The following is a 20,025-nucleotide window of genomic DNA, read 5'->3' as shown; positions in this document are numbered from 1 at the left end:
TAACCATAAGAGACACTTAAGCAATGTAAATTCAGTATTTCAGAGTTAGCTCCTCTAAACTCTTTCAAGATGAAAGATTTTTACTATTTCCCATTCATCTTCTCTTCCAGAAATGTTAGGGTAATAAAAGTCCTTTGCCTTGGATCTTTCCATAGTGTCTGTCTTAATATATTTTGATACAGCATTTGAGAGATTAATAGTTTCAAGCGTTCACTCTTGTCCTCAAAAGTATATTACAAGGTAAAACTTCAGCCTCATCTACAAGAAAAGTTTAAAATCCATGCTTCTTAAAAGCATCTAATTAAATTATGCTTCTTCTGTAATTCCATCCATACATAAATAAAAAACAAAAATGCACATAAATGCACACTTGTGTTCAAAGATATGTTCTCAAATGTTTGGTGGCAGTGCTAGTCACAATGGCCCCAAATGGAACACCATATAATGGATAAAGGCGGGGTGGGGGTGGGGGGAGTAGAGGGGGGTAATACAGTCATGTAATGAAATGCTATATAGCATGGAGGATCAAACATCGACATCAACCAAAATACACAACATGAATGAATCTAACCATTTCATTCATATTATTGAATGAAAAATATCTTATAGCTTGTGCTATATAATCACTTATATATATAAAGTTCAAAACCTGGCAAAGCAAATTGAGGCTTTTACAAATCAAAATAGTGGTTGTTAGAGAGAAGCTGAAGGAGAGCTGAAGTGTAATACTGTTCTGTGTCTTCATCTATGTCTTCAACAGCTGGTGAAATCAGGGTGCTCACTGTGTGAAAATTCACCAGTATGATGAATGTGTGTAATATACATATTTTTCTTTATGCATATTATCATTCAATTAAATAGTTAAATTAAATTAGCTATTTTTTGCAAGGAATTTATTTACAGGTATGAAAACTTAAGTGGCACATCATAGTAAAATGGACTTTTAAGAGCTGGCTTGAATTCCAAATTTCACCATCAATTATTCAATCTTTGTTCCCAGTTTCCACTCCTGTAGAATAAAGCCAACAGAGAAGATCAAATGACAGTATACTTAATGTCTGTGAAGTAAGAAGGATGTACAAAGGCTTGTCACAATTGCCTGAAATACTGATAAGAATACTTTAAAATCATAAGATTCTATTAAACTTAAGTGGTGAGCTACTATTAATTTTTTGCTATATATAGAACTGCCTAATAATCAAAGGTACACAACAAATGTTGTATTGTTAGTGTATTATTGTATTATATATTAAGTATTATATTATTATTCTAAGCAAAGTTAAAGCATCCTGACCAACCTCTAATCTGAGATGTTGATAATGAAATCTTCCCATCAGATGTTGCCTTCTCATTGTATTTCTTCCTAAGTCCTTCTACTTAGATATCTTGTACTTTCATTGCTCAGTTGTTCTGATTTCCCACTTTTCTCACCTTTCCCTCTCCATTGCTCCCATCTCTGCATCACGTCCTGCTTCTCTTGTGAATTTAGGCCTATCCTCTAAAATCCTGCCTACTCGTCAGAATCTGGTCAAGCCATTCTTCCTGGAACACTTTCCCAGGTCATGGGGACTGTTTCTTCCTCAAAAACACCTTTTCATTAATGTCTCTTCCATCTGTCTGCTGGAACAACTTTGGATTAGAGAAATGAATGGCTATTTCTCTCCCAAACCATGATTTAACAAGACATAGGCTTAGATCAAGCCTCCCCAGGAGGCTATATTTTTCCCCTAAAAACAGGAGTCTATGTAACACTTATTTCAATCCTGTGCAATACCTTGCACATTGTAAGTATTAAATGCTTGCTAGCCAATGCTCTTTTTGTGAGTACAAGAAAGCAAGTGTCTCTAAAAGTAGGGCAAAGGTGCAGACTATGATTTCTCCTTACAATAAGTGGGTCTGTTGGTATCTCACCTCTAAAGCCTTCTGCTAAGCTCTGATCTTCTTTCCTCTGAGTGCTTGCAATCTCTAGTCTTTAGATTCTACACCAGCACTTTGAAATAGAAATATGTGTAATTTAAAATTTCTAGTAGCCATATTTAAAGTAAGAGAAATAGGCCAAACTGTAATCTTTCTACTTGCCCCTATTGTATGCAAAATACTACCATTTCAACATGCAATCAATATAAGAAAAATGATTCAAAAATATTTTATGTCCTTTGAAATCTAGTGTGTAGTTCACATTACATCTCAGTTTGCACGATAGCCACATTTCAAATGCACAAAAAACCCACATGTGATCCAGTGACTGTTATATTGAATAGTTCACGCTAGAGCTCAGGCCATCTCAGAAAAAAAAAATATATATATATATATGTATATATATATAAGATCTGATAAACACTAGCAATTTCTAGTAATGTTGCTACATTTTTCTCTTAAAATCCAAAATTAAAGTTGGGTTTGGTGGCGCTTGTCTACCTACTTGGGAGGCTGAAATATGAAGAAATTTTTGTCTATGCCTGCCCAGCCCCAAAAAATAAAAAATTGGGGCCTTATCTCAAAAGCCAAGCCAGACATAGTAACTCATACTCAAACCCCAGCTATTTGGGAGGTAGAGGCAGGATGAGTGTGAGTTTGAGGCCAACCTAAGCAAAATTGGTAAGAATCCTATCTCAAAAAATCCTTTGTACAACTAAAAACAATTTTTAATTATTATAATATAACATAAACAAAGGTCTGGATCATGGTTCAAGTCCTACAGCACTTGCTTTGCAAGAATAAGAACAATCTCTAGTACCACAAATAAATAAATGTATAAATATATATATAAATAAATAGTATATGTCAAATGATTATTTAATTGTCATCAGATTCAATGCCAATCTCACAATCCCAGTAATTAAAATGGTGATTAAATAAAATAAACTGATGCAACATTATTTCTAAAAATAAACTTACAAAATATAAAAACAAAAAACAAAAAAAAAAACAGTTTTAGGATACCTCGAGTCAAAAAGCTATAAACTCTGAGAACATGGGACTTTGCTGTTCCTGTGATGCCCTTCCCAGAGCACGGAGCCAAGAGCTTTGTATATAGGGGTGCTAAGAGACCCATGGTAAATGAATAAATGAATGAAGCAAACAAACACAAAATCTGCCTGAAAAGTCTAGCCTTCTATCCTACAGTAAGTAGTTACTATTTTACTTTATTAGCTATTGTAACACTTGTTCCCAATCATTTATGGGTTAAGAAATCAAACCCTGAAGAATCTCATTAAGACAGAGTTTAATCCCATAAGAAGGGAGGGAAACTTTGCTAAGCTAAAAGTAAAACATTATAATGCACAAAAGTTATTAACATGTCTAAGACTGTAGAGGCCCCTTTGTCACATTTATGGTCACATTTATGGTCACAAAGCCTTAACAAGTACCTAATCATGAGAAGTTTTCTCCACTCATTTTTACCATACAGTGAAGTCTACTTCATATCTCATTTTAAGTCATTTAAGACATTTGTGTTTTGGAATTTTATGACTATCACATTAAGTACTGGTTTTGCTACGGACATCAAAGAACAAATGACTAACTACATGAAGGGGAAAAGATTAAATGAATCATGGATTCCACTTGAACTGCATCAGTTAAATATTTAAGGGAAAAAATAAATGAGCTTAAGTTAGTCATATCTTTGAGAGAGGAAAGATAAAATTATTTTACTTGCCTGATTTTAGATCCATCTGAAAGATAAAGGGTGTGGTATGGAATTATAAAATATTCAATCTTCAAAGGTTCCCACAAGGTCGAAATATGGAATATGTACAAGAAAAAACCAACTATAAAATGCAATGAATTCAGTGATATTTTATTATTTAAATGTTTACTTGAGGTATACTTAAGAGATACCCAGAACCCTAATCTACATGAATTCAGTGATATTTTATTATTTAAATGCTTACTTGAGGTATACTTAAGAGATACCTAGAACCCCAATCTACTTTGACATTTCTTATAAGTATAACAAAAAGTAGCCCTGTCAAAGCTTTTAAAAATCTAGCTTTTTTATTAAAATGAAAACAATATTTTATCCTATTTTAATTCTAATAGTAGCTCAAATATATATATGTAACCTAACTTTTACATTATAGAAAAATGGACAAATTCATTTAAAAATTCATCAATAAATACTTGTTTGGCTTTTAGGGCCTACAATATACTCAGGTGATTTAAATTGTAATGTTGCCATATCAAGTGGTAATTTACAGCTCAATATGCAGCTTATCCAAACAGCATTGATTCTTATGAATTAGGAAAGATCTTAGAAATGTTTAACCAATGCCTCACCAATGTCTGAGAGTATGTGAACTCCATGGAAATCCTGATCAAAGGCAATTTCCGGTTCAGTTGGATGGTGAGGGGGAGACATATTGCATTTCTTATTTTGTGGATGACACAATAGTAGGTTTAAACTCAGAGCCCTGCATTTGCTAGGCAGGAGCTCTGCACTGTGAGATGTCCCAAACCCTTTTTGGCTGTTATTTTTTAAATAGGGTCTTGCTTTTTGCTTGGAAAAATATGAACTACAATCCTTTATTTATGCTTCAACCATTGCTGGGATGACAGGCAGATACCACCATAGACAGTTATTTCTATTGAGATGGAGTCTCATAACTTTTTTTGCATGGGCTGACCTCAAACTGGAACTTTATGCACGCTGCCTTCCTAAACATGTCACAAATACTAACTAATTTATTCCTCCTAGCAACTCTATCAGGTAGAATTATTTTCCATAATGTATAGATGAGGAAAGTGAAGTTAATAAATTTGCTCAAGGTCATCCGTACTACCAATATTCGAGCCCAAATACAATAATTGCTCTTCACAACACAACAATACTGCCTTAAACCCCCTACATATAGTTTTATTAGGTCATTTTAAAATTCCAGACAGTATCCTAGTACAGAATATAGCAAAAGGTGTTTACTCAATCTAATGTTGATTGGGTATTTGGTTGTTTTAATAGTTTTTATGGACAAGTTTAAGTCAACATTGTTGTTGATATATCTTGTAGTGTATAGGCAAAAAGGTTTTCTTGGATGTATGCCTTGGGGAAGATAGCTAGATTATACATTATTTGTAGGGTGGACCTGGTTAGAGAATAAGAAACTGGTTTCCAATGTAATTGTGACAAGTTCGACAAGTTCCAATGTAATTGTGCCACTATATATGAGAGCCTATTCATCTATACTCTCACCAACACATGGTATTGTCAGTTTTTAAATGTCTGCCAATCCAGATGGTATGAAATGGTAGGCTATTATGGCTTTATTTGGCATGTATTTGATTATTAATAAAGCTGAATATATTTTATATATTTACTAGCTTTCTTCTTTTGTGAAATGCATCTTTAAGTTCATGAATGTATTGTTATCATTTTTTGTATTATATCTGGCTTTTGCTTATTGCTTCATATACATGCTTTACATATGGTGGACCACAGTATCATGAGGCCATGTACACTTCCAACTTTTCCTTTAAAAGCTTTCTATTCTTCAAATGTTACTGGCTCTCTTTTCCCAGCTTCTATCATACTTATCTCTGCTCTACTGTCCATTCTGGCCCTGGGCTACAAATTGCTTTATAATTTACCTTGGATATCATCTCCAAGACAGAACTACTAATTTTTTCCAGCCAGGGACTGTAATTTACAGTAGTATTAGAGTACACACAGAGAGCTCTGTGTCTAACAGAGAATCTCCAATATATTAGTGATGATTTGTTCAAGAAATAATTTTAAAATCAGAGAACTTCAGAGAGAACTTCATCTACAGGGAAACTGTAAAAAATAAAAACATGTCTCAAATCACAGGACAACAAAAAGCTATAAGAAATTCAAGTGACAGGATAGGGGAATCTGAATGTTTTGTTTTGTTATCACGAAGCCACAGGTTATGTGTTTGTTTGTTTACTGGTGGTTATGAGAGCCTTGTGCTTGCCATTTGAGCCACACCCCAGCCTTTTTTGCTGTGGTTATTTTTTAGATAGGGTCTTTTATTTATGCTGGGGTTGTTTTGGACTACAATCCTATTTACACTTCTTACCATAGTTGGAATGACAGGTACTTACTATGATATTCAACCTTTTCTGTTGAGATGTGATTTCATAGCCTTATTGCACAGGATAGTCTCAAACCACTGTCTTCCTGATCTCTACCTCCCAAGTATTAGGATGAGCCGTCAAATGACTCATGGGTGAGTTTTAAAACAGAAGAGATCAGGGAGTCAATTATTTCATTTACAGATTCAATCCCTTACTGAGTATCCCTTGTTACTGAATATATCTGGGAATAAAAGATAAAAAGAGTAAAGAGTTCTATTTCCAGGTCCAGCAGTCAGGTGCAAAAGCCTCTTGTTCTAATAGGTCTGAGGCAAATGGAAAATGACGGGAACATTTAAAAGTTATGCTGAGTGCTATAGGCTTATACCTGTAATGCAAGCAAGTCCATAAGACTCTCACCCCTAATTAGCCACCCAAAGAAGCAGAAAGTGAAAGTGCAACTCAGCTGGTAGAGTACCAGCCTTGAATAGCCCTAGTTCAAGTCCAGTACCAGTGCTCATGCAGGCATGCACGCATTCACTCATGCATGCACGCGCACACACACACACATGAGCACGAGCATGAGTGCACATGCACACACACGTGTGCACACACACATACACACAGGTTAAGTAATTTAAACGGTAAATGTAAACATTTAAGTACCTAATACATAAAGGTTCTCAGGTAAGACCACTATGATAAAGAGCAAACAGATCACTGATGGTCAGGCAAACTGCAGGCAAACTAAAACCAAGAGTAAGAGTGCCCACATTTAGATGTAAAGAGGCTGCAAACTGACCCTCAGCCAGCTGGCTGGGGTGTGCAGGAGTGCTCAGGGCTGCCGTGGATAGTTGGCCAGCTATAGAAAAGAGGTGGCTCGCTTCTTTCCTGCCCAGTGCTCCTCTCCACTGCCATTTCCGCTAACTTGCATTTTCTGTTAGCCCTCCCTCCCCTTGGAATCCTTTGACGGTGACTCACATGGCAAGAGGCTACTCAGCAATCCCACAGCCCTCCACAATCCACAATAGAGGCTGTGTAGGAGGTGAGCAGCTTGATGGAGCATGGTCTTATACCAGTTTTTTCCTTTCTGCGTTTTGGAAGGATTTGCTTTTCAGCCACATTTCCCTCAAAACACACAACGCTGGCAGGAGATGCTTAGTGCACAGATTTCTAAGTGATGAAAGGATCTGCGTTAGGCTCATCAATCATAACGAAACTCAAAACAGTAAGATGAAAAAAGAAAAAAAAAACAATAGGGTCATCACACCTACAAAAAAAAAACAACTTTATACCTTGGGTGAAATTAAGAGGTCAGCAGAAAAAAAAAAAGCTCAAACTAATATTTTCCGACCTTTCACTAAGAGCAAGGGCTAAAACCACATGTTTTGAAGGTCTTACACTGTTATTATTAGAAATCACAATTCGATTGATACTGATGAGTCATTTGTATCGGCGGAAACCAAGAACTTCCATCAACATCATGTTACCCAGTCACTGCGGCTTTTTCTTTATTACTGGTCAAAGCAGCTTAAGCAGCTTCTGTATGCTGAGAGAGGGAGGGGGGAAGAGAGAGAGAACTCTTCAGCCCTTATAAGCTTTTTCTTCCCAGCTGAGCTCGCTTTAATCATCCTTCTCAAGAGAGTTGAGGATGATTTGATCAACTGTGTCATCAAAAGGAAGTCTATATAGAAACCTCAGAAAAGCAACCTTTCACTCTTTCAGATGAAAATAAGCTAAAATGAACTAGGAAAGATGCAGAGAAACCATCCCAGAAAAATAAAAGCCAGCTTTTGAATGACTCCAGGGCAGGTGCTTTGTTTTGTTGTTGTTGTTTTTTGCATCAAAAACATGCTAAGGGTATAAACAAAAGCTGTCATCATACAGAGACTCGGTCCCTCCCACTCTCTGCCCTGCTTCCCACAGGGACAAGTGGGTCAGGTTTCAGTTACACCAAGAAAGCCTAGGCTAAAGGTTTATGCAAAGTCCTTTCTGTGCTGAGTAGGAAATATGGCATTTCCTTCTCCTGACCCCTTAAAGATTTCTAGACAATCAGTTTCCCTGAAGTCTTTCCAGAAATGTGATTCTCTGTGCAGTCCCAAGAGAGTCAGAAATTTGCCTTGTTTTCTATCCAACAAGTAAAAGGCTGTGCTAGGCTACAGAAAGGAGAAAGGCACCCAGCTCAACAGCCAGGAGCTCTGAAAACAGCTGGCCCAGGCCCCAGCCAAAGCTCACAGGATGGCTGCTACAGGGACAGTTTACAGGGCGGCCAGCTGAGTGCTGTAAGGGCAGCCAGTGAGTCAGCAGACGCTTCCGGAAGGAAATTGCTGACATGCTAAAATGACGTGCATACAGAAGATGCACACACCTACCCAGCGGACACAAAAACAGTGTGCAAGAGAATCAGCCACTGGGATCCTTTTTACTGCAGTTCCCGCATTCCAAGGTTAGACCAAAAGCCAAATAATCCATGCTGAAAAAGAAGTAACACTAATAGTAATTAATATTGGTAATAAACAAACACCTCACTCTCAGCGTTCCAATGTTAGCAACAGCTGCACTCAAATCTCATGAGCCAGTTAATTTTAACTGGCTCTAATTTGGACTAGATTTAACTGCTTTTCCTCCCTTCTGAAAAATCAAAATAGTTGCCGAATAGACCACAAGAACTGGTAACAGACAAGCACAGTTCCTGTTTTTCAGAAGGGACTTACTTTCAAACCCACAATGTCAAGATGCTTAACAGAAGTGGAAATTTAAATTTCATTCTTTAATGTGGGAGATTTAAACCTGTACACGGATTCAAGTCCAACCCACATTGTTCAATGAGCAAATAAGGAACTTTATGTCTTTTATCTGCTTTCTCCTTTAATAAAGGATCCAAAAGCCCCTAGGAAAACTGGCCATCTGGAGCTCAGAACACATTTCCCACAGTAAAACTATCATGCCCGTGAGCTGGCATCCCAGGACAATCCATGGAAACATTTCCAATTTTAAAATGTCAGTGAGAGCTTCCATTTGGAATTGAAAAGGTAGAAAAGGACACCATAACAACATTTCCAATACTAATAAAGGGAAAGTCCTCTTGATTGTGTTTAGAGAAATCTCTAATCAGCAGATAACAAGGAACACAGTCTTCTAAATAAGATTTGTTTGTTTTGATCTTTTTTATTTTTAACTCACGTTCTCACTAAATTGCCCAGGGAGAATTTGAATTATAATTGTCTTGCCTTAGCCCCTGGAGGTTGAGATTGTATCTTATCACACCAAATTTCTTAGTGAGAGTGTGGTTTGAATGGTTAAATTCACTTTAAAACACCTGGTGTTCTCTTACTTTAGCATGAAGTATCATTATGAACTTATTTATATTTATTAGGAGTACTGACGAGGTAAGGGGAACTTTTTTCTTTTGGTTCAAATAAACCTAATCAAAAGTTGGGAAAAGAAAAAAGGAGTAGTAAGTTATAAAGAGGGGATAGTAGAGAGAAGACAGAAATGAAGTTTGGAAGCAAGAGAGACACAAGAATAATTATACTGCAAAGGCAGAGGGAAAGTAGGAACTTGAGATATATCTCTACTAGGACAGTGCACTCCCCAGAAAAAGGTCAGGTAACTGAACCTCAGCAAGACCATGAGGGATTGACAAGTCTAGCAGACAGTTCCATGGGCCAGCACAAGATGGCGCCATCAACTCAACATAGCATGGTTGCCACAGGAACATGTGAAAGGGAAAGGGTGGTATCGAAGGCAGTTCAGACTCTTTACAGCTAGGTATTCACAAATAATTCTATCTAGAATAAGCATAGTTCCATTAATTAATCCATCTCCCCTAACATCCAACTGCTACCACATGCTAACAGTTTGGAGCACACCAACTTAGAAATAAGTTTATCAACTCAGTTCTTAACAATGAAATTGTGGGGAAGGAAAGCAGGATGATGTTGGATCTCCCCCAAATTTTAACATTCAAGGATGACAGAAACCTTTGAGGTCACTGCCACTGACCAAATCCCTGATTCTGGACCACATGGCTTTCCCCTGAAGTTTTGTTTAGATGTCATATAACACACGGTCTTCCTACACAGGTGACAGATGTATCACTAAAATCTGATATCTGCCTTTTATATATTGGCAGGGTGAACTCAGCTTGAACTCAGGGCCTCAAACTCTTGCTTAGCTGGTTTGCTCAAGGCTGTTGCCTTATCACTTGAGCCATACCTCCAGTTGTTTGTGGTGGTTAATTGGAAATAAAGGGGGGGTGGAGTGCAAGGTGGGGGGAAATGGGAGGGCAGGGATGGGAAGGGGAAACAAAGGAGGAGGCAATAATGCTTGATAAGAAATGTATTCATTACCTTGCTCATGTAATTGTAACCCCTCTGCACATTATTTTCACAATAAAAAAACTTATAAATAAAAAAATCTCAGCCTCCTGAGTAACTAGGATTACAGGTTTGAGCCACTGGTGCCCAACCTGTCTTTTATACTTTTGAATATTACTGTGGTTTGTAGCTTTGAGTCAGTTTGTCTATTCTCTCTGCCCAATGTTAGGTTTATGAACAGCCCTTTTTCTTTATTGAAACATGCACTCCAACTACTCAGTTACCACTGTGTGAAATACTACTGTGAGAGATTCCCACTCTGAGAGTTTTTCTTCTTTACCTTTGTTTTGTATTAATATGCTCACGCCTCAAAGAAGTCATGTACTGGGTATGCACATCTATTCATATCCTTGGATATGATTGGATTTGAAAGAGAAGGACAGGAATTAGTTAAGGGCATTGTGTGGTAAAAGACAGGACAGCACAAAGCTTAGGAAGCAAGGACAGAAATAGAACTTGGGATAACTGGTAGCAAACCTTGCTTCCTTACAATTAAGACAAGGACCAACCTCCCTGATGCTCATCTTCCCAGAGGGATGCATGGAAAGTAAGGGTTAAATTGCAGTATAGCTACATTTTCCTCTTGCTGAATGGGTAATAATATCTTTTGCAGTTAATTTCATTTTTTTTCAGTTTGACTCTTCAGGGCTTATTCATTTGCATAATATGGAATCTTGAGCCCATATAGATATTCTACAAATCAATGCAAGTAATTCTCACACTAAATCAGCAGCTTTAATTTAAGCTCATCATTGTTTGCATAGAAATCTTTATGCACTCATCTGCTTGATTTTTTTTAATCATTTAAAACCTCCAACACTGACACACTAAGCATCTCCCCATTTAGCCATCTCAAAATTTTGATCTAAATGCTAAAAAATAATCACAGTACATTCATTTGTACATTTGATCATTTCCCATACTGGGTTTTAAAAGTATGCTTAATGTTTAAGCAGCTCCCAAGAATAATGCCTCTTGACTAAAGATGACAAGCTGTTGTCCGGCAGAACTAAGCTGAGTAAGCTTTTTGAACAGTGACCCTGTAAACCCAAGGTAATTAGGGGACACTGCCAAAACAAATGTCTCCCTGAGTCCTTCAAACCCATTCAAATCTCTGGTTGGGAGTTGCAACATAATAATCTGCCAACATAATCTCTTCCTGAAATTGACTAGAATGAGTACAAAGGTTACTTACTTTTATCTGTGACTGGTAGTTAGTATTTCCAATCAGAAGATCTACTGGAATTGGTTCCTATAGTATTGTTCCTCTAGCATAGAATGCTCTACTGACTAGAGGAATAGTCTCTTACATTCTCCCCCCCAACACTCCCCCCCTCCACTGAAAACAGCAAAAAGCAAATCCTTCACTTAACAATGGAAGAGTCTGACTACAGATAAGCCTTGGGGACAAAGCCATTGATTCATGATGTGTCTACTTTATGTCTTCTTTCTCATGTCATCACTTTCACTTTCTGATCCTTGAATGGACTAGAGATATGATCAATCAGGTTCCTTCCCTGAGAAATTATTTTTCAATATTTTCTTTCACATAGATGCCAACAAAGTATCAAGTATTTTAGAGTGAGATGGCCTACTTTTCCTCTTTTGAGACCTGTTACTTAGACAAAGAAGTGGGGAGGGAGACATTATATATATCGTGATGGTTAAGAGTACCTGCTCTAGCAGGCAAACATCTACTGTCCAATCCCAGCTCTCTCACTCATTAGCTGGGTGACATGGGAATTCAACTTCTAATGACAATACTTAGCTCTGGGCTGTTAGGAGGATTGAACTAATGTAAGAAACACACAGAAGCTCTTTGGCTGTCATCAAATAAAAAGAAGATTCAGGAATCTTAGCAATAGTATAGTGAATTTATTTTAAGTAGTTACACTCCCAACATTCCTAAATTGTGCTTCCAAGAAAGATCTAAGTAACCATGTTAGATCTGTAGAGGATGAAGATTTCCCCGCTCTGGGAATAGGGGGATTTAGACAAAAGCCAAACTCAGTTTCAGTTAAGATCCTTGCTTAGGGGCAGTATCTATGGAATTTATGATCACTCAATTATTGCCCAAACCACCTACATATCTTCAAAGTAACAACATTCACTTGCACTTTCTCTAAGTACAAAAATGAACTAAATGGTACTTTGGGCAATTAGCGATTCTGTCTAAAGACTCAGGTAAATAAATCAATTCTGGACTCTGTTAAACAAGAACCATTATTTGCCAAAATGGCCCCAGGGGTAATATGGTTTATGCAATACTCCAAAGGGGCAAGGAGAGTAGGAAATTAATAGGATTAGGAAGCTACTGGGAAAAGCAAGCCTCAAGATTTAAAGTGAACCTGACTGAAGCTCGCTCCTCAATTCCTGGTAGGTAGGTAGGGGTCCCCAACCTCCCAACTAGTCAAATTCCCTTCATCATACGTTTCCTTCACAGATGTGTGTGTGTGTAGTTTTTAGGACTTAAACTCAGGGTGTAGGTGCTATCCCTGAGCTTTTGTGCTTAAGGTTAGTGCTCTACCACTTGAGCCACAGCTCCACTTCCTACTTTTTGGTGGTTCATTGAAAATAAGAGTCTAATGGACATTTCTGTCTGGGATAATAGTGGGGATTACAGGTGGAGCCATGGGTGCCTTGCCACAGAAGTTTTAATGAGCTCACCTGTCACTAACTGGCTAATGCCATACTTTCTACTTGATGATGGGCTTCATGAGTCACCAGGATTGAGTGTGTTCCCCACTTGCAACTCCAGTCACCTAGCATTGATAAGATACTCAGTCTGTATGTGGAATAAATGCATGAGGCATCAGTTTCTACAGAACAGCTTTTCTGGATGCTTTTTGGTCCATTTGTAGCATTGACAAGAGACAGAATGGGATGAAAATCAAAGCTGCCAGGGATCTGTGGACATTTGTAAAGTTAAAAATGCACTTTCATTTTGTCTTCATACTTGTGAAATAAAAATCCCCATGCTGAAGTCTTCCAAATTTAAGCACCAAAGCAAAGGCCTAATTAAGCCTTCTATAGGCAAGACTATGGTCTTCAGGAAAGTCTTGCAGGATTTGCCTAAAGAGGGCCATAGAGAAGAGATGACTGAGCAAGTCTTGAGTGTTGGGAAACTTGGAAACTCCAATACCTTCTTCTGAAAGACACTGGGAAGTTGAACACATGCCAGCCACAATCTTAGGAACAATGGAGAGAATAATGAGAAGTATGAGGGCTAGAAAGTGGGGGGTTTCAATGCTGGGGAAAGGAGGAGATGAAAGCTGACACAGAGGTGGGAGGAAGCTGGCAACCAAGCTCAGGCTCTCAGCATATAGCAGCAGCATGTCATACAGCCCTCAGGAAGAGAACAAAAAGGTCAGGGAGGAAAAAGATACATCTCAGAAGCAAAGGACAAATCATTATCAGGCTAAGGAACAAAAGAGAAGTCAACCAGGGGAATATACTGCAGAAGCATGATTAGAAGTCACTGGGGAAGACCCAGAGGCATTTTGGCTGTAATTCCAGTGACTAGAACAAACTAGGATGTGAATGCTTTTAGATGGGGAGATTTACTGTTTTGGAGGGAAAACAGCTCAAGGAAAAGCAAACACTAAACTCCTATTCGATGTTTAAAATAGTGTCATTAGTAGAAAGAGAATCAATTTACATATTCTTTAGAAATAAAATTGTCCTTGATATAAGAACATGGTGGTAAAATTATCAGGATACCTTCTGATTTAATGGAGTAGCATGTTCATAACAAGAGTAAGTTCAAGTTCTAAGTAGAGACTTAAAATTAACAAAGGAAAAAAGGGGGAAGTTTGAAGGAAAACCTTTAGTTAACAAATACCTTTTCTATAAAAATATCTCTCAGGTCAAAAAGAAAAAAAATGGTCAATTATGTTTCAAGCAATCTTATGGAGATTACAACATATTTAGTTCATAGCAAGTCTCAATTTTGACTATTTTAAGCAACTTAATGGAGTTTACAACATGTTTAGCTCACAGCAAGTTTCAATTTTGACTTGACTAATTTGTAAATATTTGCATAAAATTTAAATATTTATTAAACATATTGTCATACATTGTCACCGACCATCCAAAACTCTTTTCCTCTTCCCCATTGCTTTGAAGTTGCCTTTTTTTAAAATATGGCTCTGCTTCTCATCTGTTTTGCCAAAGAAATTTCAATGTTTGCAGTCAGCACTAACTTCTGAACTTCAAGTGCTCCTATGCCACAGGAGCTTCTTAAGTATCAATCTGGGGCAGGCAGAGGAATGGAAAGGCAGGTGGACAGTCAGGTACCTAAACCTCAGATGTTGATAACCATATCGTGTCTTGTACTGGCCACTGTTCCGTGGATGTGAAGACAGGGACCAAATTTTTAATATGTTATGGCCCTATGTGACATTACAGTCCTAACCACACTCAGAGATATATTATAGATCCAGCCTGGGAAAGCCACTCAAAAAAAAAAAAATCACACATTGCATTCAACAAAGTTCTGATTAGAATCATGCCATCTTGTAGAATCGCCATCTTCACAGGGCTCCTCTAAGTTGGCTATGAGGGTAGTTAGCACTATCTGACACAATGTGAACGCTCAATAATGCGAATATGTTGTTTTTAATGTGTTCTCTAATGTTAAACTCACATGGAAGTCTTCAGACATTAAACATCCATGTTACCCCAACTAGTCAATAACTAAATAGAAGAGGGCGGTTCAAAACTGGACTATTTATCCACAAAGGGTAATCCTGTGTTCATGGTACATAATCTTTAACCTTTCAGGTTGAATTCTCTCTTAAAGAGAAAGATTTCAATCCCTGAGAAGACTCAGTGTTGGTTTAGACTTTTGTTTTACTTAAATCTATTTTCTTAACAGTTGTAACCATCCATTTGGTAGAAACTCACAAATTACTCACCAGGTGCCTAGCTTTTAGAAAATAGCTAAATCTACAAATATTAAACAATAAGATGATCTGGGCTATTCAGTGGTGGGAAATGGGCCATCTACAGGCCAGCTCTAGCTTTTATATGTATCGTCAGCCAACATTTAAGAACAATTTTTGGGCTAATATTTTAAAATAAGGTATTCCACAGGGGAAAATAATCTGAGTATGTAGTTCCTCTTGGGGGAAAAAATCATAAAATACGGTAAAAACAAAGCTAGCATTACCACCAATTCCTGCCTGGCAACAGTTGGTAACAATAAATACTATAGCGTGGTAGTTACCGCATCATCAAGACCAGATACATAATTTGTGGGGTGCAATAAAAATAGAAATGAGAGCTCCCTTGTTCAGGAATTTTAAAAAAGATGTAAAGGTAACAACAATAGAATGTTAAAGGAGGTATGAGCTGAAAGGGGCAAAGTACAATTGTTTAAATCTATGCTTGTGAAACTGGTCCTGCTCCTTACTCCTAGATAAACAGCAAGGTGACTTTAAGTATTTTCTCATTCATTTAACAATCAAGCCAGACATATCCCTAGAGATCTGAGGTTCAAATCCTATAGCAGTGGAGCCAAACAGCAGATCCACTGGGCTCTCTTTCTTCCTTGTTAAAGCGAAATCCACACCAGAGACACTGAGAGTTAATCCAAGTAAAATTAAACTGCTCCCAACAATACAGATTGGTCTGAGCCCTTTTGTTGGCATCACAGAAGCCTCTATTACAAATTCTGAAGAATAGCTCACAGTTGCTAATGAATAACTAAGTCACATTGGCTGTATGGTGGGCCCAGAAGCAAAGGGCTGGCCTAGGAGAGATTTGAACATGAACCTGACCATCTGGCTCACTGAGACTCACTTTGATCACAAAATGAATTGCAACAAATTGGAAGAGCACATGGCTAGAGTTAATTGTCTCATCTGTAATCTGAACCTACTTTTAAGCAGTTATTATTACCTTCTATCAGGTGGAAACGTTTCCTACCATCACGGCAAAGTGCATTTTCCTGATGAACTGTAATGGATCATTAAATTCCATATCTGAATAACAATACTCTGCACTTATTCAGTGCCTTTCATCCTGGGATTTCAAGGCAGTTTGCAAATAATTAAGCCTCTCACACAGCAGCCAGAGGTGAGTGGCTGGAAGGGAATTGCCTGAAGATACTGAGTCAAAGGGCATAATTCAATAGAATGAGAATAAATGGCTTCCCAGGATTGGCACTATTGAAAATGAAAATTTGAAGATCTCCATTCCCTTCATCCTGTCTCATCCTGTCTCTTCTTCTTTTAGGCAGATTCTGAGATGTAATCTACAAAAAACCCACACAAACCTGAGCAATCACTAACAAGGGTGTTTATAATTTAGCTATGAGTTCAGATATTTGTATGCATGAGGAAAATGTATTTTTCCACATAATCCTAGCATATGCATCAGACCGACATTTCAACCCAGCTGCAGATTAGACAGATATTAGAAGAATTCAGCACATTTGTGACTACCAAATGACAAGCCTGAAGCCTTCTAAAATCCAAATGAAAATACTAACCAAAGTATTTTATTCCATGATTGCATGCTCTGGTACCCATCCCCCCGTGTGAATGCAAGTTTCAGGATTAGCAAATAGTATCCAAATGAGCAATTAATGTATTTTAAAGACTAGAATCCTTGAAGGAGAAAACATTGTCACCATTTCAAAGTTTTGTGCTTAAATTATAAACTCCTGAAAAAAAAACTGCATTTATAATGGAAAGGGTGACAGACTTTTCACTGGAGCCGTTTGAATGCAACACTGTAATTTAGCACTCTCTCTTACAAGCTAAAGACTAATTCCACCAAGATGTCATTTTTGACTCACGTTTATTATTACCTGCAATAATGAAAACTGCCGTTTACTCTAGAGCTGCCGGAGAACCAGGGTGGGGCGATCTCACATTTTAAGCAAGAAGCCCGCTGCCTTACGGAAATAGCCCGCTTAACCAAAGCGGCAGCCTTGCAAGCTCAGCTCCTGTCAGGCCAGCCAGAGCCTTCGCAGCTTCCACGAGCCTTTCCTCCACGTTACATTGTAATGATCTGAGGAAACTGTTATCAGAGTTAACATCTCTAATTTTACTCTAAACAGACAAAGACCAAAAAAAAAAAAATCTCATTAGGCATCATCTCCGCCAAGGTTCCCACTAGGCAGGAAAGGATTTTTTTTTTAATCTAAAGTAATTATCCTTTTTAGTTAAATACACTCAACAGATGAAATTCACTCCGCGTGTGAGACTGCAGCACTGCACGGCGAAGGTGAAAGCCCCGGAGGACCGCCGAGGCTGGCCACCTGCGGGCCCCGCGGACAGTCTGCAGCCTCGGTCTGGGGGGAGGGGGGGCCGCCCTGGTGCCTCTCGTTTCTCGGTGGCCACGGGTGGCGGCGACAGTGACTGAGGGAACAGGCAGCCAGGTGCCCCTTCTCCAGTCACCAGCCCAAACCACCTGGACTGCGGCCTGGCGGGAACTTCCTCCAAGTTGTCAAACTCTCATACTTACATGCCAGAGCTTGCTGGGGATCCCCTGTGCGCCCACGACCCCCCAAAGCCGGGAGTTCAAACGCACCTTCAAACAGACGCACCCTGCCCTGCGCGCTTCCTCCAGGCTCCAGACCGAGGTCGCAGGGATGCTCGCGCGAGTACGCTCGTGGGCATCGCACCTGGGACAAGCCCTTCGCGGCCCTCGGCTTCGGAACACCCACCAGTGAAGACCCACCGTGGTGGTGTGTGTGTGTATGTGTGTGTGAGGTGGGGGGGGGGGAGATCGAAGGGGCGCGTGAAGCTACGGGCTCGGAGACCGCAGTGAAGGTTGTGGGTGGGTACCGCGGGACGCTGGAGCGAGCTGTCACTCAGAAACCGGGAGCTCTCGGCGCCGAGCTCGGTGCACCGCGGCTACCCCACGCTCCGGCCGGCCCTGGGCTAGAAGGAAATTCCACCTGGGTCTGCAACCCGCGCGTACCCGGGCTGCTTCCTGAGACCCGAAACTTGAGCTTTGATCCCTCTCCGGGCGCGGTGGTCTGGGCCACCCGGCGGCGGCTTGACAGTCGAGCGCTAAGGCGCGGCGCCCGCGCGGTCGGCGCAGCAGCGCCGGTTGCGGATGCGGTGCACCGGGAGGAGGCCGTCCGGCCGGCCGGCCCGGAGCGGCGCGGGTTTCGCGGGCTAAGGGACCGGGACGCCCCGGCTTCTTTCGGTCCGGGGAATGTGGGGGTAGGGGAGGCGGGGGCAGGGCCGTCGGTCTGACAGCTGCTCGGGCTCCCGCGGACGCGCGCCTCCCTCCAGCCCGCCCTCCCCACGCCTGACTTATTACCCTCCGCTCCTCCTCCTCCCGCCGCTGTTCCAAAACACCCGTCGACCCGAGCAAAATACAATGCCGCCTCGCCCGCCCGCCGTAAACAGCCGGGCGGGTGAGCGCGCCGGGGCCGCCGCCGCCGCCGCGCGTCCTCCGGCCCCGCCGTTCCCACCCCTTCCCGTTCCTAGAAAAAGCCATCAAAGCGGGCCCGGCGCTGGGAGGGCGGCCGCGCGTCCCTTCCCGCGCCACTTCGTCCCACGCCTCCCCGCCTGCCCCGCGCACCCGCTCCCCACGCAAACTTGGCCCGCCGCCCCGCCTGGGCGCTGGGGCCCGCGGCCCGGGGACTCACCTCGCGGGAGAACTTTGCGTCCTTTTCCGCCTTCTCTTCCCCGCGTCTTCGCAGCCTGCAGCCGCCTCCCGGCAGCTGGCGCGGGTGGGCGATTCAGGGGGTCACCGAAAGCTCTCGGGGGGGACGCGCATCACATGGCAGCTCGTTCACAGCCCCCCGAGTGTGACGGGAAGGGGGAAGGGAAGGGGTGAGGAGAGGCCGGGGGCGAAAGCGAGCGAGGCGGGCGGCGGCGGTGGTGGGCGCTCCCGTTAGCGCTGCTGCGACCGTGGCTCGGGCGTGCACGGCCGCGGCGGCGGCTCCTGCTGCTGCTGCGGCTGCGGCTGCTGGGGCGGCTGAGGCGGCGGCGGCGGCGGCGGCTCGGCGCTGTTTGCTCCGCGCCGCGCGGCTCGAGCTCTCCCCGGAACGCCCACACTCTCAATCGCTACATTGTTGACATTCGGCGCTGACGTCACCCGCTCCCCATTCACAATAACTTTACGGGAGCCGGGCAGCGCACCTCCCCGGCCGCTGGGGCGCCGTACGCCCGGCGACTAGCGTAAGCCGCTCCGCGAATGGCGCTCCTCCGGGGGGCTGGGGCTGGGGCTGGGGCTTGGGGCGGGCGCGCGCGCTTCTCCGGCTCGCGGGAAGGGGCGCGCCTCACGCCGCTGCGGCCACCGATCTCCCGGCTTTGTGCGGCCGCGCGGCTGCCAGAGCCCGCTCCTCCCTGCCCAGCTGACCACTTGGCTCGGCCAGGCCCGGCCCTGCCTACAAAGAGAAGGAAGGGTGTGTGTGTGTGTGTGTGTGTGTGTGTGTGTGTGTGTGTGTGTGTGTGTGTGTGTGTGTGTGTGTGTGTGTTGGGGGTAGTGCGGCTAGGCTAGGATAGTAGTGATGGTTAGGGTGGCACGTGGAGAATGAGCCAAGAGCCCTAAGCACTAGCGCTGTATCCGGGGAAGGGAGCCAGACCTCACAACCTAGGATTCCAGGATTGCCTATCCTTTCTCCCTGGGGAGGGGCTGGAAAAGA

General features: G+C 41.6%; 1 protein-coding gene across 1 annotated transcript in view; it reads right to left on the bottom strand.

Annotated features, from left to right (window-relative positions):
* Window positions 1-19,301, bottom strand: part of Bach2 (BTB domain and CNC homolog 2) — a 356,175-nt gene extending 336,874 nt beyond the window's left edge. Inside the window, exon 1 of the mRNA XM_042679581.1 lies at window positions 19,024-19,301. The gene's annotated coding sequence lies outside the window, so the exon portion shown is untranslated. The remainder of the gene's footprint in view (window positions 1-19,023) is intronic.
* Window positions 19,302-20,025: the final 724 nt, after the last annotated feature.

The sequence above is a fragment of the Dipodomys spectabilis genome, unplaced genomic scaffold, assembly GCF_019054845.1.
Source record: "Dipodomys spectabilis isolate Male_0828 unplaced genomic scaffold, ASM1905484v1 ptg000053l, whole genome shotgun sequence".
NCBI lineage: Eukaryota > Metazoa > Chordata > Mammalia > Rodentia > Heteromyidae > Dipodomys > Dipodomys spectabilis.
The sequence above is the reverse complement of the archived record's forward strand: the minus strand, read 5'-3'. Positions and strand labels throughout refer to the sequence as shown.